General features: G+C 39.3%; 1 long non-coding RNA gene across 1 annotated transcript in view; it reads left to right on the top strand.

Moving 5' to 3' along the window:
* The window catches only part of LOC128773869 (uncharacterized), an 85,872-nt gene that overhangs the window by 40,263 nt on the left and 18,782 nt on the right, over nt 1–26,827 (top strand). The window contains exon 2 of the long non-coding RNA XR_008418355.1: nt 12,964–13,011. This is a non-coding gene — a long non-coding RNA (uncharacterized LOC128773869). The remainder of the gene's footprint in view (nt 1–12,963; nt 13,012–26,827) is intronic.

Raw genomic sequence — 26,827 nt, 5'->3', positions numbered from 1 at the left:
AGATTCAATGATAGAAGTTACCTTTCCTTCTTGAATACTAAGCTGGGGCTTGTTATCTATCACGGTGCTACAGTTTGGCTGTGCTGGGTATGATATTTATTATGGGTGCATGTGCATTCGAGGGTTATTGATTTTATTATAGAACACCCTGGGTGCAGGAACTAGGAATACACTTTGGAATTCAAATAGACCAGATTCCAGGTTGAAGGGGGAAGGTGGATGAGGGCAGGAAGAATTGGTATGGGAAGCTTATGAAATAGACGTGATAAGGCGGAAGCATTGATTTGTACATTAGTCATTTGATGAGCCGCAGACTTTAAGGCAAAGAGCTGTGTTGGTTACAGTTTCTATCTTCGAGATCAATACTCTCCGTAGCATCTCTGTGAATTGGTTCTTTCACATCACATGTGGTGAACTACAGGGTTGGTGAACGTTGGGCTGTGTGTTCAGAAAATCCCAAAATGTATTTCTCATTTGTGGCAAAGTAAATATAACGTCCCAGCACCGTATTATGACAACACTTACTTACTAGTTGTATAGGCAACTGGCAGTTGTCAAAATATTGGAACCCAAATATTACAAGAATGTTTCACTTGAAAAATACTAATTCTGCACTTCTCATATTATACTGTCTACTTTATTCCATGGTTAAAGCTGTTGAGTTTTCTTGGAAGTCGTTTCCAATCTGCTTATTCTTTTTTAGCAAGTTTCTGTCTTCCACACTTTTCCCAAGCAGTGGGTGATAATAAATCATTCTGATTTGATTTCTTAATATATTTCTTGCCATTCCTCGCTGAGCCACAGTATAGCATACTAATCCTTTCATGCCAGTCGAATTCACTGATTCTTGTATTTCAATTTTGAATCAAAAATGAATTTTATTGATCCACATGTTTCAATCTACCAGGTTCATTAAAAGGTGAGATTTTATCATTGACCCTTGAAAGAAAGAAAAGTTTTACTTTGCTATGAAAGAATTTGGCATTTGAAAGTATGTTGTTGTACTTCCCTAACCTTCCTCACCGTATAATAGCGATAAAAACCACACCGCGTACTTGTAAATGTTCAAATATCAATTATTAAAAAATACATCTCACATGCACATTACATCAATTACAAAGATTTTACATACACATCACATACATTTTAAAGTCAGCATGAGTCTCAGCGACTCACGAAACCTGACAGAGGGAACAGGTTTGAAAACGAGAAAGGAGTAAACTTAAACCAGCTGCTGAAAATTCCGAGTCCAAGCAGAAAAACAACAGTAGTGCTACAGTTCACCTCATCCTAGTCTCCTGAAACACTGAGAATATTTCTACAAATCCAAACATGATGATTGACCCGCAGCAGCCTCTGTCAAACACGGCCACCGAGCCCCAGTTTTCTGGTCTCCTCGAAATGACATCTAACAGCGAGGACACCCCTGCAGGCAGCCAGAATTCCTGGTGTTTGCAGGTTCTTCAGCTGACCTTTTAATCTCTTTCCTTTTTTTGTTTTTTTTGTTTTTTGTTTTTTTTTGAAAGGTGGCGCTTCTGCACACACAAATTGTGTCCAGCATTTGGGGCGGAAACCCAAATATGTAAAACTCAAAGCGTCTCCTGTGGTTTTGGCTAGAAAGTGTAAAACTAGACAACAGGCAATCTCTCTCCTTCCCCGAATACTTATCACAGGAGGGAATGAGCCACGGCAGGAGTCGGGAAGAGGAGATTGCAAGTATTTGCAAAATAATGTTCTATAAGAGAGTTGAAGACAAGAGACAATTACGTTACCCTATTGCCTTCGCTGTGCATCTCCAAATGGATGCAGGTGATGTCTGCCCATTCTGGAACTTTTCTATGTGACTAATTCCAGCCTGTGTGGTCCTCTCCTTTTCCTCTCCTTTCCTCTCCCTCTTTTTGGAAACGCTTGGTATCAGCCTCTGACAGTCCTGTGCTTGGACCATGAACCTCCAGGTCCGCCAAGCAGTTAGAGGTTTACTGGCTGTCTGGGTCACGTGCAACCATGGTGTCTCCACATCGCATCTGACCAAGTGATGGTCGTGAAAGGGAAAACAAAGCAGACCAAGGCACCATATGCCTGAGACGCACAGCCTGGGACGATTACTGGTTAAGAACACGAACATTCCTGCTAGGTGACGGTGGTCATCCGGGAGAGAGCATGGTCGTGTTCTGAGTAGCCTGGTTCCTGTAAGGGACACTTATGCGCTCACAATTGCTCCCCAAAGTGTAGCGTGCACTCACAGCAATCCAACCGTTGCTGGAATCTCAGTCCCCCGAGGGACTTCAGAGTGAGTGCATCCACTTGTCACAACGTGACAGCACTCCGAAGGTGGTTACCCACACGGGGAGGTTAACTGGAGGGCACACAGGGGACGCATGGCTTTGAATCCTAAAGGTATGATAACATGTAGATAGAGGCTCCTGGACAAACACTTGGTTTAAGAAATTAAATGGTAACTTATTGTGGAAGTCAAGTTTATTTCACGGTATGCATATTTCAAATCAACTGAAATGTAAATTTAAGTTCTACATCAAGTTTATTAGGTGTAAAATACTTATTAATTGAAGAAATATTTCTTTTTTAATGTTTATTTTTGAGAGAGAGAGAGAGTGGGCAGGGGGCAGAGAGAGGGAGGGGGACAGAGGATCTGAGCAGGCTCTGTAATGATAGTAGACAGCCTGATGTAGGGCTCAAACTCACGACCTGTTGTTATTTAACTCCTTTATTTCTGATTTTATTTATGTGAATCCTCTCTTTTTTGAAAGTCTGGCTGAAAGTTTTTCAATTGTATTTACCTTTTAAAGGAACCAAGTCTTGGGGTGCCTGGGTGGCTCAGTCGGTTAAGCGGCCGACTTGGGCTCGGGGCATGATCTTGCGGTCTGTGAGTTCGAGCCCCGCTTCAGGCTCTGTGCTAACAGCTTGAGCCTGGAGCCTGCTTCGGATTCTGTGTCTCCCTCTCTCTCTGCTCCTCGCCCCGCCCCCCCCACCACCTTCATGCTCTCTTTAAAATATAAACACTTAAAAAAATATGTGAGGGAAAACTAGTCCTTAAAAATAATTAAAAAAATAAATGTAGCCAAACGTATGCATCCGTTCTTTTATTCAATTTGGACTTTATTATGTCTAGATGCGATGATTAGAAAGCCATTTCCCTACACCCAGGCCATACAAGAATTTTTCTGGTTTGTAGTGGTCCTGACCACTTTGTAGTTCTGGTTCTTTTACCTTTTCTCTGGTCCATTGTGGATTCGTTTCTGAGTACGGCGTGAGGAGTGGATCGAATTTTATCATCTCTTAAATGGCTGCCTACACCTGTCACAGTGTCCATTATTAAAACATCCATTATCCCCAAATGATTTAAGATTGCACTTTATCCTACGCTAGGTTTCTATGTGTCCTTGGGTCTATTTCTCTGCTTTCTATTCTCTATTTCATTTTTTTCCCTTTCTCATGCCAGTTCATCATCGTCTTCATTATAAAGACTTTCCTGTATGTTTTGTACATATTTGCTGTATATTTTAATATGCGATGTGACTACACTCCTCTTATACATCTTCCTTCTCAGTATAAAATATGCTTTTTTGATGAAAACAATCCGAATATTGGTGAGGTCTCTTCAATCCATTACTGCTATTGACCTTGGGTGCTTTTTTCCAATCTTTCAGAAATGGCAACCTATCTAAACAGTCTTCAATCCGGTGATCATATCTGGAATGCATTTTTTTGTCCACCGACGAGAACACTACAGACACACATGTCCTATATTTGCATTGCAAAAATGAACACGGCTATCTTGATTTTCCATTACTAGTGACACAAGCTGTTAAATTATCTCCTCTGTAATTGAACATAATGAACATTAGGGTTTAGATGAAAAGGCTTTAGTATTGTCTTTTATAAACAAATACTGATACTGTATTTCACTCTCAAACAAAGGTAATTTAATGTTAAATTAATCTCGGGAGGAGGGACAAGCTGTCTCACATAATCTCCTGTTACCAATTTATACGTATTATTATATCAAGTAATAATCTGATCTGAACTGTAATAAAGAAATGCATTTTTAGCCAAACATTGTCTTAAAGTAGCCCATATGTCTACTCCAGATACTTTATAAGAATTTTTAAATGTGTAAGAGATATATTTAGAGTATGTTCCTCACTATAAAACATGGTCTCTTAAAAGCTCCAATCAGTTTATTACCATAGCTATAATTGATAATGAATTATTAGTAAATCATTTTGAAAATTCCAACCAATGTCTCATAAAAGCTTTCTAATAAATTTTCTGTTGACAGTGATTGGCCATGCATACGGATAGTAAAATCCTGACTCATGGAATGTCATGATCAAAGCCCCCCCAATATTTTCTTTATATTTTATGGTTCAAAAAAACCAGACTATAAAAAGTCATCCTTTTTCCTATTTCCTAGCCTTCTCAGGTTGAAACTGGATTTTATTCTGAAAATATCACAAGGGGATATAAATCATTAATAAATTGTCAGTACATATGGAATTGACATCTCTTCATTTTATAAATAGATCTTTGTTTTTTAAAATGATACTAAGTATATTTGATCTCGACACATCATTTTAAAATGTAGTTGTGATATGTAGTCTAATCAAGAAAAATACATTTATAAAAACAAGTTAATCTTCTTAAGCTTATGTCTTATAGAACTGGAAAATCGTTTAGACAGTATAGTAAGTCAATAAGAAGATTTTAAAAAACACATTTCCAATTATGTATGTTTTCAGATAAAACATGATTAAATATTCCTAACTCTGGTTAAAGATGCTATCAGATCATAAATATCATAAGTGAACAGGTTTAAAGGTAGATTAAACACAAGTATTCTATGGTACCAGTGTAACTATAGACAATTTAGCCTTTTATTTTCAGCTGGACCATATTCTGGACCTACTACTCCACACCATCTATTCTCTCCTCTGGCCTGCCATACAGAAAATTCTGGATCTGACTTGAGCAATGCGCTTCTTCTGAGTCAGCCTCAAATTTCTCCCCAGTTGCCAATGTATGATTTTCTCACCTGTAAACTAAGATGTGGGGTGGTGAAGGGGTGCCCGGGTGGCTCAGTTGGTTAAGCGTCCGACTTCAGCTCAGGTCATGATCTCACAGCTCATGACTTTGAGCCCCGCGTCGGGCTCTGTGCTGACAGCTCAGATCCTGGAGCGTGCTTCATGTTCTATGTCTCGCTCTCTCTGCCCCTCCCCCACTCATGCTGTCTCTCTCTGTCTCTCAAAAATAAACATTAAAAAAAATTTTTAAAAAAAAGATGTGGGGTGGTCAACATCGAACATGGGATATTGGATTGGTCATCAGCTAGAAACAGCTACATGATAATCTCTGATGAGGAGGAATGAAGGCTTATCTAGAAACAATGTTGGTCACTGAGTCTGCACAGAAGTTGGAAGATGATCTGAGGGTATGTGTCCCAAATACCTGCTCCTGATGTCCCTCAGATGTCATGACTGTGTGTGTGTAGACATGAAGTTTACCATCAATGTGTGCATCTGTTTCTCTAGTCCCATATTCTGTTCACCTGGTCTGTTGGTTTTCATACTGATATTATGCTGTCTTGATTACTATAGCATGAATATATCTTGAATACAGGTAGTATGAGACCTCCAAATTTGTTTTTCCTTTTCAAACATTTTTTCCCCTTTGGCTATTGTACATATGAATTTTAGAATAAGTTTATCAATTTTGACAAAAAACCCTGCTAAAATATCGAATGGGGTTGAATCTGTAGATTTATTTGGGGAGAACTGACATGCTGAAACCTACATAGTTCTCCAACCCATGAACAAAGTATACCCCTCCACTTATTTCAGTCTTCAAATCCACTCAACACTGGTTTGTAGTTTTCAGTGTACTGGTCTTACACATCCTACGTCAGAGTTACCTCCAAAGTATTTCATACACTTAATGTTCTTGCTATCGATGTTGCTTTCTCAATTTCAGTTTTTTAATGTTCGTTGCTGGTATATAGAAATGCAATTTATTTTGGTATATTGATCTTTGATCTTGCAATCCTGCTAAATACATTTGATGGTTCTGGTAGTTGTTTGGTTATATTCCATTGGATTTTCTACATGGATGGTCATTCCATATTTAAATACAGGTTTAATTTTCCTTTTCCAATCTGGAGTTTTGATTCCCACTGCCTCCCCCAACCCACCCTCATCGTGCTGGTCAGAATCTGTAGTACAATGGTGAAAAGAAGTTGTGCAAGCAGACACATTTGTTTTGTTCTGATTTTAGGTGGAAAAATCCATTACTAAGAATGCTATTAATTGTAGAGTTTATGTAGATGCCTTTTATCAGATGGATAATTTTTTTTAAGTTTTTCAGTGTGTTTTTTAAAGCCAGGAATACACACTGAACCCCAACAAATTGTTTTCTGCAAATATTGAGATGATCAAGGTTTTTTTCTGTTGTAATTAGTCAATAGGACATTGAGTTTGTATGTTAAGACAACCTGGTATATTGAGTGGCTTCGGCTCAGGTCATGATCTCGTGGTTGGTGAGTTTGAGCCCTTCTTCGGGCTCTGTGCTGACAGCTCAGGGCCTAGAGCCTGCTTCCGATTCTATGTTTCCCTCTCTCTCTGCCCCTCCCCCACTTGTGCTCGGACACGCTCTCTCTCTCCCTCTCTCTCCTCTCTCTCAAAAATAAATAAACATTAAAAAAATTTTTAAAAAATACAACCTTATATATTTGGAATCTCCCTTGGCCATGATCTATTACCCTTTTTATGCAGTTTTGAACACTTTCCTAACATGCATTTAGAATAGTCGACTGTTAGAAATATTCATCAGTTTTTGGTTTTTGTTCTCTTTCTCCAGTTTTATGTGGTAGTATATTTCTACTCCCCCACCCCCAACATATACTATTGTTATTCCACAAAACATCCTGTCATTTTTGTTTACGCCATCAATTATATTTTTTTTAATGTTAATTTATTTTTGCCAGAGAGAAAGAGTCCGAACGTGAGCAAGGGAGGAGCAGAGAGAGAGAGAAAAACAAAGACAGAATCTGAAGCAGGCTCCAGGCTCTGAGCTGTCAGCACAGAAGCTGACATTCTTGGTTTCATGAGCCAAAACCAAGAATTGGACATTTAACCAACTGAGCCACCTAGTCACCCTGTACCATCAATTATATTTTACAAATATTTATATAATCCAATAGGTTTATCAAGGAGTTTCTGCTATTCACTCTTGTGTTAATCCAAATACCCATCTAAGACTGTTTTTGTTCTGGCTAAAAGAATTCTTTGGACATTTATTGTGGTACAGGTGTGCTGGCCATGAGTTCTTCAAGGTTTCATATATCTGAAAATGTGTTTTCTTCACCTATATCTACTTTAAAGATATTTTTGTTGGGTATAGAAATCTAGGTGACTTTTTTTTTTTTAATCTTAAATGTGTTTCTTCACGATCTTTCTTTTTTTTAAATTTTTTAAATGTTTATTTATTTTTGAGAGAGAGAGACAGAGAGCTTGTGGGCGAGGGTCAGAGACAGAGGGAGACACAGAATCCGAAGCAGGCTCTAGGCTCCAAGACCTCAGCACTGAGCCTGACATGGGGCTCAAACTCACAGATCATGAGATCATGACCTGAGCCAGTCTGACGCTTAACCTACTGAGCCCCCAGGTGCCCTTCACCATTTTTTTTAAATTGTTACTGACAAGAAATCTAAAGTTATTCTTATCTTTACCCATCTATATAAAATGTATTTTTAATCTAGATGCTTATTCAGATGTTATCTTTATCACTGGTTTTGAGCAATTTGATTATGCTGTGCCTTGGCAAATTTTTTCTTATATTTCTTACACTTAGAGTTTGTTGAGATTCTTGGATCTCTAGGCTTAGAGGTTTGTTGTGTTTTTTTTTTTAAGTTTTGGGAATTTCTGACAACTCTAAATTCAAAATTTTTGTGGCCTCTTTCTTCTCCTTTGACCATTCTAATCACCCACATATTAGGATACTTGATGTTATATTATAGTTCACTTATGCTTTTTTCATTTTTATTTGTTCTCTTTCCATATTTTATTTTTTGATAGTTTCTGTTGCTATACTTCAAGTATGTTAATATTTCAATGTAGAATGTTGTGCATCTTACCACTTTGGGTTTGGGTATTTTCATTCCTATAAAAACTCATTGGCTTTCTTTTGGGATTTAGTTAAGCTATTTGGAAGGAGATTTATCTCTTCTAGTCTGGCTAATAAGGTTTGGTAGCAAGACCTGAGCAGTGCTCAGGATGTGAAGAATGATTTCTTCCTTATTGAGCTGGAATCTTCCTGAAGACTTTATGCAATGTTTTCTATACTATGAGATTTCTTTCCTTCTGGAGGGTGGAATCAGGCACCGCTTATAGTCCTCTGTGAGCCCTGAGCAGTGTTCTCATTCTTTGGATGGTTATATCCCACCCTTACATAGTATGTATGACTGTACAGGTTGTGTGTATGCATTGATTAGTAATTTGCTAATTATTCCACTTTTTTTTTGTTTTGTCAAGAAGATGATTCCCTGTTACTGCTGCTTCACCAGAAGCAGAAGGTCTTAAGTGAACTGTTGACATCCAGGGTTACATAATTCCTTGTTATGAGAAAATGTATAATATTTTATCTGGCCATGAGAAATATTGAGCAGTTTTTATGCCAACAATTTTGTTACCTGGCTGCCTTCCCAAATGCAAAGGTGCATCTGCTACTGTCTCCAACCCAAGTGAAACAACTTGTCCCTGGATTTTCTATAATAGAAAAGCAACGCAGATCAGTGGTTAGAAGGTAGGTTTTGGAACCAGAATCTATGTTTGTATCATAGCTGCAAAACTGACCTGCTGTGTTCCACTGGAGAAGTTACCAAAACTTTCCACACCTCCATTTCCTTAGGCATAATGTAAGGAGAACAACAGTGCTACCTTATGGGATTGTGGTGAGGATGAATTGAGCTGGGATTTGTAAGAGGCTTAGAACAGAAGCACCATATGTGGTTGTTAGGAAGAAAGAAAGAAAGAAAGAAAGAAAGAAAGAAAGAAAGAAAGAAAGAAAGAAAGAAAGAAAGAAAGAGAAAGGGAGAGAGAGAGAAAGAAAAGGAAGGAAGGAAGGAAGGAAGGAAGGAAGGAAGGAAGGAAGGAAGAAAGAAAAAGAAAGGGAGAGAGAAAGAAAAGGAAGGAAGGAAGGAAGGAAGGAAGCAAGAAAGAAAGAGAAAGGGAGAGAGAAAGAAAAGGAAGGAAGGAAGGAAGGAAGGAAGGAAGGAAGGAAGGAAGGAAGAAAGAAAGAAAGAAAGAAAGGAAGAAAATGGTAACTCCAAAAAGGAATTATAAATGTTGCAGTGAAATAATGGGAAAGTACTATCTGTGATTTCAGGAACCATTATGTAGACAAATAGCTCTCTCATTGCAGTTGTAATGGTTTTATCAATAAATTATGCTTAAATCTTTTATAGCACTATATCACATCAGTATTTTTTTAAATGGGTCATCCTGACAAGATTGAAATTAAATCATTAATCTTATTTTTAATTCAGAATTCTAATGATACTTGCTACTAAATACATAGAGTAATTATCAGCCTCCAGCTACTAACAAAAGAAAGAGCTTTCTTTTCTTTTCTTTTCTTTTCTTTTCTTTTCTTTTCTTTTCTTTTTTTTTAGAGGAAACGGATAAACATGAGCTTAAAAGGCAAACATTAAGTGATGGGATGGAAGAAGTAGGTTAGTGTGCAGAAACTCAAGGTTGATTAGATTCAGGGGAGCACCGTTCCTAAGATTGTCTCTTTGAAACCGGGTGTGTAGCATGTGTTTTTCCAAGGAAGGTAGGACACAGTGGTGGCCAGTTTCCACAACTGCAATGGTACAACCCAAACGTGGCAACCGCTGGGGATAGCAGTATGATTAGCTGACCACTTTTTGTCTTGAACTCCTTTGCATATGAAGCTTTATCCTGCCACCTCCTTGACTTCTTTCTCAATCTCATTCAGTGGATACACAATAACATCACCCTGTTTCAGAATGCTTATGGATTCAGAGGAGACATTAGTTTTACTGCATTATACCAGACGATCAAAACTGGACACCTGAGTTAGGAAAGCAGGGTCACAGAATAGGACACGTATTTGGACATTTCATGTTGTTTGCTTTGTGGAAAGTCACTTGACTTGCAGCCAGGAAGTCTGGGTTTAATTCAGTTCAGATTCACCAATCTCAAGCTCTTGGTCATTACATGCTACATGAGCTACGTCGGGCAGAGGAAAAGGTGGATATGCCTTTGGAATGTGTCCCCTTGGCTTTGCTGAATCACTTATTCCAGAAATCCCCTCCCGATATGTGAATCTCCACCAAGGAGATCCTTGAGGGATTAGGAGGGTAGGAGAGAAGCAGCCGCCATTTTGCAGGTTGCCTCTGATTTACTGACTCACCTTGGGGTGAAGCAGGTGTGTGTACTTTCCTTTCCCTGCTCCTTTATTGGCTTCTGCAGCACACAGGCTCGGGGTGCATGTGCAGGTGCACGATCAACGGCCATGGATTCTGCAGGATGCTTTTACCAAAGGTTAGAGGCAACAATAATGGACACAAGTTTCGTCCAACTTCACTCATGCTTGTGAGTTCCAGCCTGCCCAGATCTCTTCCCGTTAACATCAGCCGCCCCTTCGTGACCACCTGCTCTGTGGACTTTCAGCTGCAGCAACAGGCACAAGGATGACAGCTTGAGAAAGGCTGCTCAGACCACCCCACAACTGTGTCAAGTCAAATCCCTGTAACAAATATAAACACAGCCTCTAGAGAAAATGCTTCCGTGATAACACCTTGATTGATTTGCAGGAATGAGAAACAGGTAGGAGGCACAGCAAATGCATAAATAAATGTGATGCCACAACACCGAGAATAAATACCTTCCTTGCAATGCATTGGAATTTGATCCTTTTGGGAACCAAAGACATCAAATTAAGGCGTTTACCAGAGCGGATTTTTTTTTTCTTCCACAACTTGCGGAGAGAAATGATCACCAGTGGCTATATAGGAAGGCATGCTTTACTTCAATAATTAACATAAGGAGAGCTGCTTTTAAGTATCCGAGGAATGATTTTTTTTTCTTGCAGATCATATTCTTTAGATATGAAACATTGAAGAATAGGATTTTCCTCCTACTCCTTTAAAAGTAGACATTTATAAAACTAATGCAATAATGAATTATGGATTTTTTAAGAGACAGAAATTAGGATGAATGCCTTTAGAGATTTCTGTCTTTCTGCATTTCTTAAAAGAGATTAAAAATAAATTGGGGTGCCCCGTCTTTTGATCAGGAAGGAGCCGAGGGTAGAAGAGGGCACCATATTCCTCTTACTGGAGTCCACATGTCCAACAGGGAGAGCCACCTGGCTGGGATTCCGAAGGGCAAAAGCCTTGCTTTCTTGTGGCAGCATCGTGACCAAAGTTCCTCCCCCATCCCTGACTCACTACCCACACATCTTCACACCGAAGACAGATGAGGGTTTAACATGCAGGACATTTTCTTCACTAGCAGCATCGCGAGTAGGATATTTAATAACGGGACCCCCAGGTACACCTGAGCGGAAGGCTCTTGATTTCAGCTCAGGTCGTGGTCTTGTGGTTTGTGGGTTTGAGGCCTGCATCACATTCTGTGCTGACAGTGCGGAGCCTGCTTGGGATTCTCTCTCCCTCTCTCTCTCTCTCAAAATAAATAAATAACATTTAAAAATGGGATCCCCAGATCTTCAGTGTTTTAGGCAATGGTTTTCCTTGAGTGCTAGTTGTCATATTGTAATGGATATATGAGTCACCTCAGAAACTTGTTCAGGTGCAGAGTCTGCCCTAGGCATGGGTTTGGTCCTGAAATTCTGCATCTTCTACAAGCTCCCAGGCAATGAGAATGTTACTGGCCTAAGAACTGGTCCCATAACAAGGCCTTAAAAACCAACAAGATCCATACATGCCTTAAATGCATTTCTTCTTAAGTGAGGGGCATGGTGAGTAGAGTATAAAGACCTCAGTATCTTCAGGACATATTTGTCTACTAATGGGAGGTGTCACTGCCTTTATGAATGTTTTTTTAATTTTTCTCACTGACTTGGCTATAAAGGATTCATGATGAATAGCCTGGATATTTTTTTTACTTCTTCCAAATACTGACCTAAATGTGCATTGCAAGGCTTTATTTGTAATTGATGGTAAAATATGTACCTGTATTCTTCAATTAAGGAGCCAATTTATCTACCTATCACATGCAGAATACTCAAGACGAGGTTTTAAAAGGAATGGTCACAAAACATGTTTGATTTTGAAACATTCTTTGCTTCCATCCTGACACCCTAAAGTGAAATGGAAATTTAGTAATAATCCTATTAATTCAAAGCCCAAACCACGTGGGGTCCTGAATTATGTGGTAAGGTTATTTTGACATGAAACAAATTAACAGCTAAAGCATAAAAAGCACCCAACAGATCGGCCATGGAAAAGCAAAGGGGAAGAGAAGTAATGTGTTTACAAAAGACAGGAGACAAAACAAATTCAAAAACAATACTGACAGTCAGAAACAAGTTAACAGATTAAGAATAAAAATGTACCAAGTCCAGACTGCTTCCATAATCTGTTGATTTACATTTAAAATGAAACCCTCATGAATTCCCAAAATTGCTTTGTATACATGGGTGCTCACCATTTTTCCTTTGAAAAATATAATAATGTGTCTGTGAGCCCCATATTCTCTCTAATACTTTGTAAGCAGCTGGTTAGTAGACATGAGACAGATAAAAATGATATTTCTAAAAAAAAAAGTGAGGACACTTCAAATCTGTGAAATGATCATTGAATTGAGGATGTTATTAATTAATTCTCCTTTATTTTTCATTAACAATCGGAGCAAATAATCAACGATGTGTAAATAGCGTATTTTTTGTTTGTTTGTTTGTTTTAAGGACAAAGAAAGAAGAGACTCCAGGACGGCATCCATTTCTGGGACGTGGGTGAGTGTAAGACTTGAAAATTTTAGACCTGGGGGCGCCTGGGTGGCTCAGTCGGTTGAGAGTCCTACTTTGGCTCAGGTCATGATCTCATGGATTGTGGGTTCAAGACTCGTGTCGAGCTCTCTGCTGTCAGCACAGAGCCTGCTTCAGATCCTCTCTGTCCCTTTCTCTCTCTGCCTCTCTTTCTCAAAAACAAATAAACATTAAAAAAATTAAGAAGAAAGTTGCAGACCTGGTACTAATTTTCTCTTTCCCGCCACGAACCCACCCAAACTGTGGATGATGTGTTTGAGCTGTGTCTTTCAGACAATTACACCTACCTGCTTAATAGCCAAGGTTGTTGCTTCTGCTATGGTTTCTACTCAGCAAGTCTGGGATGGGACCGGACACTTCAGTTTTTTTGACCAGTTTCCAGGACATCTCAATGGAGAGGTCTAGAGACCACAGTTTGAGAACTGCTGTTGTGTACCATAGTCTGTCCAGCTCATCATTTCCAATTTCCTAACCTTTTTTGTGTATGTGCAGGAATTAATTACCAGTTGGAAAGTGTCAATTTTTTTCTTCTTGCTCTTGAACAATACAAATTACCAACACATACATATGTGCATTACAGCACGAAGGGGGGAAAGTGACTTTAGTATAAAGAGAAGCCTTCCCTTGCTTTAGAAACACATAAATCTATAGCCAAGACTATCTGCAAAAGAAACAGTATGTAGAGAAATTTTCAGAGGTTTTGTAACTATTAAGAAAAAAAAATGCATAAGGTTTGCTTACATGTTAAAGTGAATGTATGTTGCCTCTTCTAACATACCACTTTCGGTATTAAAATATTTCATTCTTAATAAAGAGATCTGTGCTTCAAGGGCCCCTGTTGGCCCCAGAGAATCCTAATCTGGGCTTGTATCCAAGAAATTGGCCATCAGAGCATCACTGGTCAGGACAAGCTTGATGCTATTTATCTGGAGGTATGGAAATGGCCAGTTCTTATCAAGACTGATCTGCTAGAGTTTTGCTCTTTTACAGAAATGGGACTTTTCCCACAGAGGGACAGAAATAGTCCATCAGAGAAGGAAACTGCTAGTTTTCTTTTGCTCCCGTATCCAATCACCATGAAACTACTTGGCTTGAAACAACACGAATTTATTCCTTACGTATCTGGAGGTCACCATTCTGCAATGGGTCTCCCTGGGCTAATGTCAAGGTATGGGCACAATCGAATAATCCCTTTTATTGAAGCTTATGCGTTTCCCAACATCGTCTAGTGGGCTGGGGCCCAGGCTTTTGAAAATAGTCAGTGGATTTGTTTGAGAGTCTCATCAGTTCATGCTCTCCCTGCCTTTCCACCCCGTCAATGGTGTTCCATCAATCCATTAATAAAGAACAAATTGGCAAAATTAGAGGCTGCTTCTCGCTTTTCACTCTGTCTTCTCTCTAGTTTGCATGCTGCTGAGAAGCCACAGTCAGCAATTAAAATTTAGCTTATTTGACATTTCTCAGATGTAACCATTGTTAACATTTTCACATATAACCTTCCAGACTTTCAGTTACCCCTTTGTAAATACGCTCTTGGGTATATATGTGTTTTTAATCATAATTGGCCAACACTGTACAAACTGTGTTTTAACTGTTTTCTTCACTTAATACATTCTGAGTTTCCTTCTTGTCTGCTTATATCTCTATTGCTCTTAGTGTGGGTTCAGAATATCCTGCTGTATGTCTGTACAAGCGTCTATATGGAGTAAGTATGCCCTCTTCCTGGAGTTTCCGACATATTATTTTAACCTTATAAAACATTTCAATATCTGAAAAAAAGTCTCTTGTATGTTTCAAAACTTACTTGAAAAAAATCTACAAAATGTGTTCATTCAAAAGAACTTTCAAGTATTTCTTCAAGTTAAAACTTTGATATTTTGAATGAATTTGCATTAAATTGTGTCAACCGGAATTTATCTTTATGATTTAAGTCTTTCCAGACCAGCATGAGCTATGTCTCCATATTTAGTCAGGGCTTTCTATTAAATCATGTCATTTTTTTAATGTCCTCTGAGTAAGTTTAACAAATCCATCCTTTGGGGCACCTGAGTGGCTCAGTTGGTTAAACATGTAACTCTTGATTTCGACTCAGGTTGTGATCTCAGGGTTTGTGCAATCGAGCCCCACATCAGGCTCCTCGCTGACAGTGTGGGGTCTGTTTGGGATTCTCTCTCTCTCCCTCTCTCTCTCTCTCTCTCTCTCCCTCTGCCCCTCCCCTGCTTGCATGCTCTCTCTCAAAATAAATAAACTTGAAAAATAGTTTAATGTATTAATTGAAAAAATAATAAATCCAGGGTGCCTGGGTGGGTCAGTCGGTTAAGTGACAGACTTTGGCTCAGGTCATGATCTCATGGTTTGTAAGTTTGAGCCCTGCATTGGGCTCAATGCTATTAGCACAAAGCCCACTTTGGGGCCTCTGTCCCCCTCTCTCCCGCCCCCCACCACCACCACTCTCGCGTGCTGTCTCTCAAAAATAAATAAACATTTAAAAAAAAAAGGAGCCCTGCCCCTGGACTTTGAAGTTGTATGAGTAAAGAAATCCATCATTCTTCATATAGATCCAGAGACTTTCTCATTAATTTTGCTCCTCTCTATTATGATGTTTTTATTTGGTTATTTTTATTTATTTATTTTTAAGTAGGCTTCATGCCTAGCATGGAGACCAATGTGAGGCTTGAAACCACGACCCCGAGATCAAGTCCTGAGCTGAGATCAAGAGTCACATGCTTAACCCACTGAGCCACCCAGGAGCCCCTCTATTTTCATTTTGTAGCTGCTTTGCTAGCAACATGGTAAAATTATGTTTCCTAACTGGTTAAGGTTTGGACATAAAAACCATATTGACTTTCTGTTTTAATGCAGTCAACAGTAACAATTTTTTAACACAGTTACTGTTTTGTCCCTGGGCTTCATAATGAACTTTTATAATTTTGAACATTATTTATTTTAAATTGACTCCTATGGGCAAATCTCAGAGCATCTTCACATATCAACAATTTTGCCTCCTCCTATCAAATATGATCTTTCTGCAGGCAAACGGTCAGCAAAACTTCAGTGAGGAATCTTGCCATGTCCTTGGTGGAGGTTAAGGGGAAATATTGAGTGTTTTACTTTCAGCATAGCTATACTTTTAAAGTAACTTAAAAAAATTTTTTTTAATGTTTATTTATTTTTAAAGAAAGACAGGGCACGAGCAGGGGAGGAGCAGAGAGAGAGGGAGACACAGAATCCGAAGCAGGCTCCAGGCTCCATGCTGTGGGCACAGAGCCCGACGCGGGGCTCAGACCCACAAACCATGAGATCATGACTTGAGCCAAAGTTGGACACTTAACCACCTGACCACCCAGGCGCCCCTGAAATAACTTTTTTCTTTGTTAAATCATGCAAGGAAATTTATTTCTCTTGCTATTTTAGTAACACTTATTCTTAGATATTGATATTGATTTTTATCCAATCTAATTTATCTAATTATCTAATAATGTATCTAAATTATCTAATTTATGAAAAGAAATGCTTACTCTTTCTCCTGTGTTCCCCTAATACAATGAGTTATACATTTGGATTTCATCATGTTGACCTGCCTTGCATTCCTGAAAGGAACCTTACTAGGTAATGACATATGGTTTCTTTTATTGTCCTAATTTCTTTCTCTGTTCTTAGAAAATTATAAATACACAGGAATCCTGTGTTTCATCAGAATTTAAAATAACTCATTACATTTATGGCATAATCGTTTGGCAACTTTCTCAATGTCTGCTGGAGTGATTGGTCTAAGATTTTTACCTCTTCTGTAGCCAGTTTTGATAAATTATGTTTTTGCAAAAATAATACTCCCATTCATTCTCATTTTCAAATTGTATATGTTATAACTTATATTATGCATGCCAAGTTGTATATATAATATGTTACATATCAAATGTTTTATATATATAACACTTGGATATGAAACAGTGGATAGGATTTTCTTCCTATTCTATATATAAGTATATATCTTTCATAAGTATTACTTTCTCTGTATTTGACTATATATAATTTTTCACTCCTTTTAGATATCTCTAAGTTTTTTAAATGCCTTTCATAGTTATATATTTGACATTATATTTTGTTGTTTGTTCCTTAGAAAACCATATCGAGCATGATTTTGTAAAAATACTCTTTTCTCTAATCCATTCATTCCCAGTATTATTTACATTACTTTGTTTCCATTTGTTCTGGTCTCCCTTGAAAGTTCTTACATGAGAGGTGCCTGGGTGGCTCAGTGGGTTGGGCGTCTGACCCTTGACTTGGGCCCAGGTCATTCTCCCACAGTCATGGGCTCACACCCCACATCAGGCTCCACTAAGCCTGCCTAGAATCCTGTCTCTCCCTCTGCCCCTCTCCTGCTGGTTCACTCTCTCTGGGGGGAGAAAAAAGTTCTTAAATGAATGCTAAGTTGCCTATCTTCATGTATTTTTAGTAATTCGTCAGTTTAAAGCTATGCTATTTTCCTTGAGCCCAACATGCCCAGCATGTTAGAAGCTGAAGACAAACTTCTCACATTGTTGACTTTTGGTCTATTGATGCAGTTTTAATATTCAGTTTCCCTTCAGCCTCACCTCCTCTTTATCTTCTATGTATCAGCCAGAAACCTTTTATTTTTTTAATATTTTTTAACGATTTATATATTTATTTATTTATTTATTTATTTTTGAGAGAAAGAGAGTGGGGTAGGGGCAGGGAGAGAGAGGGAGACGGAGAATCCCAAGCAGGCTCTGAGCCGTCAGTGTAGAGCCTGACGTGGGGCTTAATCCAACAAACGGTGAGATCTAGACCTGAGCCGAAACCCAAGAGTTGGATGCTTGACCAATTGAGCCGCCCAGATGCCCCTCAGCCGGCAACCTTAACACAATTCTAATTATCACGGCTCATACACTTAAGTTCTCCATTACGTGCGAAACATCCATTCAGTTCCTTAGGATGGCATCCTCTGTCTCTTCTGATCTGACCTGTCCTACTGGTTGACCTTGAGGCCCTACCTCCTCTGCACGAATCCTGCTGTCAAGTCCATGGGCAGCAAATGTGACTCTTCGAACAGACCACAAAATCTCCTCCTCACCTTCCTACCCGGTGCTTCCCTTCTTTCACTTCCTTTCTCTTCTTGTCTCCCTCTGGTTCCTTCAATGTCACCCTGACTCCTAACAGAGAAGATTTGTGATCTGTTTTTGCTGAATGAGCAAAGCACATGATTGCCTAACTCATCCCCCCACGTTTCACACTTCTCTTCCTCTACTGACACAATTTCAAATCCACTCATCTGTCACATAATCAGCCCTCAAGGTACAGATAATGAGTAGATAATCCAGATCGCCTGATAATGCCATTACACAGCCTTTTTGACCTAGTAAGTATTGAACTAGCCCCTTGGCACAGCGAATCTCTGGCATCTTTGTGAATTTTGTCACATGCAGTTGTAGCCGTAAAATATCAGAGCCAGAAGTGGCTTTTCAGAACTCCAGTCCCCACGTTGCAAGGAGGCAAAGCTGAGACTCACAGTTACTGGTCCCAAGATACCGTGAAGGTGTAGACAGAGGACTGAAGTCTGTTCCCCTGAAGCATACCCAATATTATCTCCATTTCCCGATAGCTGATTGCTTCTCCCTTCCCAATGATCCACCTTCGCTCTGTCATTGATTCCTGCTGCCCTAAACACGGGCCACCAAGAGCCCACAGCTGCTCTGCTGGCTCTATCCCAACCCAACTGTGTTAGGTAAACCAGAAAAACCTTGTCAGGGAAAAAAATGCAGCTGTCAGATCTTCCAACCAAAAAATAAATGGCCAGAAAATACTAACAGTTTTTTAAAAATATGGTTTAAGGGGAAAACAACACCATTACCTCTATGGCTGGTTGGGGTAGAAATTGGCACCATTTGGGATCAAAGCTTTTCCGGAAATTGCTTTAGAAACTCTCTGTTAACTGTTCATAGTCAACACTGTAGCTGAATGAAAGTGCCCACCATAATGGTAAGCATCTTGGCCCATCCCAGGGAAACCCCTGGTGTCACAAAAGAGCTGAACCCCAGCTCTGTGACATCACCAGGAGCTGGGACTTACACTCAGTGGGCAGGTGAGAGAAACACCTGAGCCTCAGTCCTGTCCAGCCCAGAGGAAGGTTAGGGCAGGTCTCTTCCTCTGGGATATGTTCTCAGAAATGACCATTACAGGATATGAGAAGCATTCCCCACAGAAATGCCCGAAGGCTTAGAGAGAGGAGCTGTTTATGGGTGAAGGAGACACGTGAGATTTGATACAGTCTAGACTCAGTGTTCATCAACAATGCCTAGAGTAGGCTCCGAGAAAAGTCTTTACCTCAGATGAGACCACCCATTATGCATCTTTCTCAATGGGGAAACTGGCAGATGTGGATGAAGAGACTGACGCAGGAGGGCAGGAAACAGGAAACAGACTCGCCTTGGTGAATTCTCCCCTTCGCAGACATCATCTCTATACACACAACACTAACTCAAAGGCCTACTGCACTCCAATGTCCTTATTCCCTATTTCATACCCCCTGACATCCCTTTGCCACTCCAGGACCCCACCTGGATGCCACATTCGATTCACTCCTCATGTTTTCTTAGGTCTCTCTTGGCTGTGACGGTTTCCCCAGACTTCGGTTGGTTTTTGAGCTGCACGGTGTGAACGAGGAGTGCTCAGGTATTTTGTACAGTATCACTCAATCGGGATTCGTGGGAATACTTTTCTCCTGTTTAGCCTGGGGTTGTGGGTTTTCACAAGAAAGACAGAGACAAAGGATCATTTTTGTCACATCCTAACAAGGGCACGTTCTAGTAACATCACAGCACTGTTGGGGTTGAGTATGATTGCCTGACTGGGGTGGTATTGTTGGGATTCTCCACTGGAAAGTTACTTTTTTGTTGTTGTTTACTAAAATATTTGATACATACAGAAATGTGCAAAGAAGGAAGCATAAATTACCTGTAATCATACCATCATTTCCTATTGAGTATATATCCTTTTAGTTATTTCTATAGAGATATATCTGTATCTATCTATCTATCTATCTATCTATCTATCTATCTATCTATCTCTGTAGCTGTGTTTATATCTGTCGAATATTTTAACTTGTTTTGTTATAACCTATCCTAGAATGCCATCTTAATTTTTTTTTTTTATTTTTTAAAGTTTCTTTATTTTGCGAGAGAGAGCGAGTTGGGGAGTAACAGAGAAGGAGAGAGAGAATCCCAGGCAGGATCCATGCTGTGTACCCAGAGCCCGACTCTGGGCTGGATCCCATGAACCTTGAGATCCAAGAGTTGCAGGCTTAACCAACTGAGCCACCTTGGCACCCCTGGAGTACCATCTTGAAATAGCTGCACTGAAACTCAGCTCCTTTTTATTTTTATCAATTCTCCATTTGGGGCATTTAGTTTCTGGCCATCTCTTCACTGTTAATCAACAGAACTTGGGAGAACACACAATTAAATTTTTGCACACACCAAAGATTGTTTGCTTACAGTGTGTTTCTAGGAATGGAACTGATTGTCAAAGGATAGTCCTTTATCTAAAGCCTTTGCTATGTATCGCCATATCTCCTTCCAGAATGTTCATAACAACCCATCAGACACGCTTATGTATTCTTATTTCCCATGGGTGCCACCAGGATTTAATGTTAATATGTATACTATGCACATACACACACATTATTGGTTCTGTTTTTCTGGAGAATTCTGATCAAAACATCCTCTAAGCTTCCCTTAACCTAACGCTTAGGATGCCTTTATGCCAAGAAGTAAGCATACCACGGGCAAGACCCGCAGAATAAACTAGAATATTCGCCAACTTTGCCTTTTATTTTCCCTGACCGGCTCAGACATCACACTGCCAAGCCAACTTGCAGTGCAAGTGTGACTCATCACCTGTCCCGATGTACTTTCTCAAGTACAACAGACATTGCTGTGAGCTGAGTTGCTCAAATATGTGGCAATCCATATTTACACTGCACATTATGAGTTCACTGTCAGTGGAAGCATGACCCCATTGGCTGTCACTGAGGCTTCTTAAAATTACAGAACAGGAGGCCCCTGGGTGGCTCGGTCAGTTGAGCATCCAATCCCTGGTTTCGGCCCAGGTCACGAGCTCTCAGTTTGTGAGTTCGAGCCTTGTGTTGGGCTCTACGCTGATGACATGGAACCTGCTTGGGATTCTGTCTCTCCTTCTGTCTCTGTCCCTCCCCTGCTCATACTCTTCCCTCTGAAAATAAACAAACAAACTTACAATGACAGAACAGGACTCCCAGAGTGTGGCATACATTGTAATTGTGCCCAGGGCACATGGCGACATAGCAGGAAAATGTGGATATGGGCCTGAAGTCTGAAAATCCCTCCCTCATAAATGAATAATAATAATAATAATAATAATTCATTTTCAAACCCTTTTTTATTGACTGCGTGGACTGTTTTTGCTTTGGAGCTCACTGGAACTCATGAAATCCCATCTTTACAAGGAAAATTCTCAAAAAAAAAACGTTCTCTTTTTAATATTTTAGAATTCTTTCATAGGATCTATGGATCTTGAAACAGAATACACAGGGCAATATCCTGAAATTTAGGTAACCCACACTGGAGATGTCCTATCTCTTTAAATGTTTTTAAATTGCTTTAATTATGGACTCTGGATTTCAAACCGTTGAGAAACTGGAACCCCATCCTCAAAACTGGAGCGTTTTTACCTAAAATATGTATGTAGAAAAGTTTTGAATCAGCATCACACATCAATGAACTCACCTCAGTGAAGCATCTGAATGGCAAAAATAAATTAACATTAATTAGTGCCAACAGCCCATAATCATATTTGTATTTTATTTTTTAATTTTTATTTATTTTTTGAGAGAGAGAGAGACAGAGCGTGAGGGGAGGGGCGGAGAGAGAGAGGGAGACAAATCCCAAAGCAGGTTCCAGGCTCTCAGCTGAGCCTGGCCCGGGGCTCAAACTCATGAACCATGAGCTCATGACCTGAGCTGAAGTCGGTGCTTAACCGACTGAGCCACCCAGGAGCCCCTCATATTTTAAATATAGCTTTTATTTTCCATCCTGATGTCATGGGACATTTGAATTCTCTTTTGAATTCCTGAGCTTCATTTTTTTTTGTTTTTTTGTTTGTTTTTTTTTTTTAATTTTTTTTAATGTTTATTTATTTTTGAGACAGAGAGAGACAGAGCATGAATGGGGGAGAGTCAGAGAGAGAGGGAGACACAGAATCTGAAACAGGCTCCAGGCTCTGAGCAGTCAGCATAGAGCCCAATGCGGGGCTCGAACTCACGGGCCGCGAGATCATGACCTGAGCTGAAGTTGAACGCTTAACCGACTGAGCCACCCAGGCGCCCCAATGTTTTGTTTTGTTTTTTTTTTAAACCAAATCAGCTTTTCCCGTTTTTGCCTTCTGTGGAAACTACAGGTGGTGGTGACTAACAATTCTGTACACATCATGCCAGGTGCAGAGAGGAACTCTGGAAAGCAAAGGGAGAAACCTAATGTTTAGTACAAGCACCACCCTTAGGGCAGTGTGTGCATTCACATAACCTAAGATGTCTCTGAAACACAGTTTCCTCACTCTCAAAAGGAATACACATTTGACCTGTCGCAAAATTGGAAGATACCAAGGAGATAATGATTATAGAAGGTCTTTGTAAACTGACAAGTGCTTTATAGTTGTGAGACAACATTACTGTTTGTAAACTGAAGCTGACCAGTTCCGGAATGGAGCTTCTCAGCACCATTTACAATGACACTTTTCTTCATATATTTTCAATCGATTCTAAGATTACCAATACTTTTGTATTGCTGCATTCTACTTAAAATTTGTATTTGAGTATCATGGGATCAATCTTCTGTCTGTTTTTCTTTGTGTGTTTATTTTGGAGGAAGCACTAAAATCGAATTTAGGTTTGCTAAATATTAAATTCTACTTGAGGTATTTGGGAATTCACTTTACCATTAGCACAAGTTTAAGACCACTTACTATGTAGCATATGGCACATGGCTATACATGTTTCAGAATGAAAGGAAGTATGTAGGTCAAAATTCGAACACAGATCATTAAATCAGTTGTAGTACTTTTCCAACATATACAGAAAATCAAAACAAAACAAACAAACAAGCAACAGCAAAACAACAAAAAAAAAACGCCCGCAGGAAATCTGCAAAACACCAAGCATTAGCATCTTAGTTAATGGTGAAAGGTTGGATGCTTTCTCCTAAGATAAGGAGCATGACCAGGATTTCTGCTCTTAACACTTCTGTTCAACATTGTTTTGAACATTCTAGACTGGCCGGAGAAGGAAATGCAATGGAAGGTATGCAGATAGAAAAAAATTGGAAATCCAGTTTATTTTGATAAATTCAATAATTTTTTTAAAAAGGTATGCAGATAGGAAAGGCAAAAGGCCATTTTTATTCAAAGGTGTCATGATCTTATACGTAGAAAATTCTAAGGATGCAAGCTTAATATAAGAAAAATGAATCAAATTTCTATATACTTGCAATGAATAATCCAAAAATGAAATTAAGAAAACAATTCTATTCATAATTCCTTTGAAAATAATAAAATGCTTAGGAATAAATCCTATGAGAGAAGTACAACTTAACTTGAAAAAGAAAAAAAGAGGTGAAAAAAAAAGTACACCTCATACTCTGAAAATTAGAAAACACTGCTGGAAGAAAGTAAAGAGTTGAAAGTGGAAAGGCATCCTGTGTTCACAATCTGGAAGACTTCATCTTGTTATGGTGAATGATACTCACCAAAGCAATCTACAGATTCACCACCATTTCATCAAAACCCCAATGGCCTATTTCAGAAATGGGAAAGTTGATTCTAAAATTCATACGCAATTGTAACACACCATGGTAGCCAAAGTGGTCTTGAAAACGAAGAGGCAAGTTGGAAAACTCACATTTCCGTGCATGGATGAAGTAAAAAAAAACATATGTGGTCCAACCATAGAATGGGCTGTCCACCATGAAAAGAAATGATGTACTGACACCTGCTGTAACATGAGTAGTCTTTGGGAACAGTATGCCATGAGAAGAAGCCAGTCATGAAAGCACATGTTGTGGGACTCCCATTTATATGAAAATGTCTACAGTAAGCAAGTCTTTAGCGACAATAACTGCATTAGTGGTTGCATGGATTGGAAGGGAGGGGTGGTGAGGAATTGCATGCAAAATATACAGGCTGTTTTTGTGAGCTGATGAAAATTTCTTTAAATTTATTGTGTGGTTGCGCAATTTTGTGAACATACAAGAAACCATTTAATTGTGCGCTTTTAAATGGGTGTGTTGCATGGTGTGTGAATTGTGACTCCATAAAGCTGTTACCAAAAACCCCCAAAGTTTATAGAATTCAAAGCATTCTATAACTTGAATCCCTTCTTATAATTTGAATGAGTTCTCATAGTGTTGATTTACTTTTCCTCCTGTATCCCAAAGTTCATGCTTAGCTGAATTTTGGGAACTTGGATTTCGTTTACTTCCTAAGGATAAGTGAATCAATTCCTGCCTGGATATGGAGAAAATGTTTATAGTTCCACTTACGGAGTTCTAATAAACAGAACTGATAATCAATTTAATGTGTCTGGAGCAACCATTGATGTCGTGTGCTATGCTGTTGGCTTTTGATGATACCAAATAATTAAATGCACCAACGAAAGCATCCCTTGTTCAAATTCAGGATGGCCTAGGCCAAGAGATACATTTTTTAAAATTTGTTCTTTGATTTCATTTCTAGTATGTGTCTGAATGCAGAAAATATAAATTCATGTGTGGCCAAATCAGTAAATCTGTGTAGTGCCTGGAGTTTCTGTCTTGCTTTGAAAGTTGTCTCCAGTTCATCACTGAATTTCCTGTTCCATTCTGGAATCTCTACCCTCATTTTTAAATTTGTATAATGAATAAAATAAGCACAGGTAGATAAATAGGAATATCTATCTATCTACCTACCTACCTACCTATCTATATCTAATCTATATATCTGTCTTTCTCTCATCTATCTCATCTATCCATGTACCTTCTCTATGTACACACAGACACTGTTTAGAACTACAGTTATATAGGAGCACCTGGGTGGCTCAGTCGGTTAAGCATCCAACTCTTGATTTCAGCTCAGGTCATGATCTCATCGTTCGTGAGATCAAGCCCTGCACTGGGCTCAGTGCTGACGGCATGGAGCCTGCTTGAGATTCTCTATCTACCCCTCCCCACCGATGCTCTCTCTGTCTCTCAAAATAAACAAGCATTTAAAAGAAGAATTATATTGTATATACACTTATTTGTGCATGCACGTATGTTACCGTCTGATGGCCACATCGCTGTCTCACAGCTTTAAGTGTATTCTCTCTTACTCGCTCATTTGGGATATTCTCTTTGTCATCCACTAAATTCCCAATCTATTTATGGACTCTTTGTCCTGTTGATTGCTCTCTGATTATTGCTGTGCCAATACCAAGTGCCTATGATACATGTAGCTTTATAACCCATCTGTGTATCCGGAGGGGCTGATGCTTCCTCACTACTCAGAGAACGAGCTTTTCTTGTACTCAAAGAAATCCTGTTGGCATTGATATTGAAATTGCTTTCAATTTACAAATTAATTTAGGGAGATTGACATCTTTACAATACGGAGCTCCCTCGCCAAGAAAATAATAACATGTTTTTCCACTTATTTAATTCTTATTTAATATATGTCAATGATGTTTCAACATTTTCTCTAAATATGTTTGTACATGGCTTGTTAGGTTAATTTTGAGGCACTTTATTATTTGCTTATTTGCTAATGTGGGTTATCTGTTAGCTTGTTCTCTAACGTATTATTACTCATGTGTGGGGAAATTATTGAACTTGTGTGTCAATACCATAAATAGCCATTTTACTTCAACATTTTAATGTCTCCATTTTTTTTTTCTGGGTCATTCTCTTAGGGTTTAGTTACAAATCTAACCTTTCTGAAGATAAGTCCACCCTCTTGTATCATAGATAATTTTTTTTCTTTCTCCTATGTGTTGCATTAGATAGTAATTCTAGAATAATACCAAGCACTGATATTCTGGACCATCATGAAGGCCAATAAAGAAAATCTCAAACGCTTAGGCAGAAAAGATAACAGAGACAAAACATCAGGGAAAGTGGTGAAGATATAGAAGGAAACAGAAGAAGGAGGGCCAGTGGTTCTACACAAGAGAGAATTTTCATCCTCCACTTTTCTTTGGGGATCTCACGGGAGCCCAACCTGAGTTGAGCAAACCCAGGGAGCTGTGCCTGCATCTGTTGACCCACAGCGCAGTAGCATTGACTCAGCCGTCTGGATGGCCTCTCCAGCAGCATCAACTCACCTGGAACAAAACTGCAGCGATGCAGCTTTGGGAGGGCACAGCCCCTCATTCCTCAATGGAGGGCATCAGCCTCCACTCTGCAGGAAAGGAGATACTAGTTCACAGTTAACTTTGACCAAGATTTTTCTGTGCCTCCCTCAACTACCCCACCTGCGTGGGATCCCCATCCATACAGGCAGTGAACTTGCTGGGGGCAAAAGAGGTCCACATCATTTTCAGGAAGGTGATAGTCCATTTCCTTACAACTTAAGAAAAAACCCTCATGGGGGAGGGGAAGGGAAAAAAAAAAGAGGTTAGAGTGGGAGAGAACCAAAGCATAAGAGACTGTTAAAAAACTGAGGGTTGATGGGGCATGGGAGGGAGGGGAGGGTGGGTGATGGGTATTGAGGAGGGCACCTTTTG

The sequence above is a fragment of the Panthera pardus genome, unplaced genomic scaffold (genome assembly GCF_024362965.1).
Source record: "Panthera pardus isolate Hobbes unplaced genomic scaffold, ASM2436296v1 HiC_scaffold_27, whole genome shotgun sequence".
NCBI lineage: Eukaryota > Metazoa > Chordata > Mammalia > Carnivora > Felidae > Panthera > Panthera pardus.
Note: the sequence above shows the minus strand (reverse complement) of the source record. Positions and strands in the feature narration are given on the sequence as shown.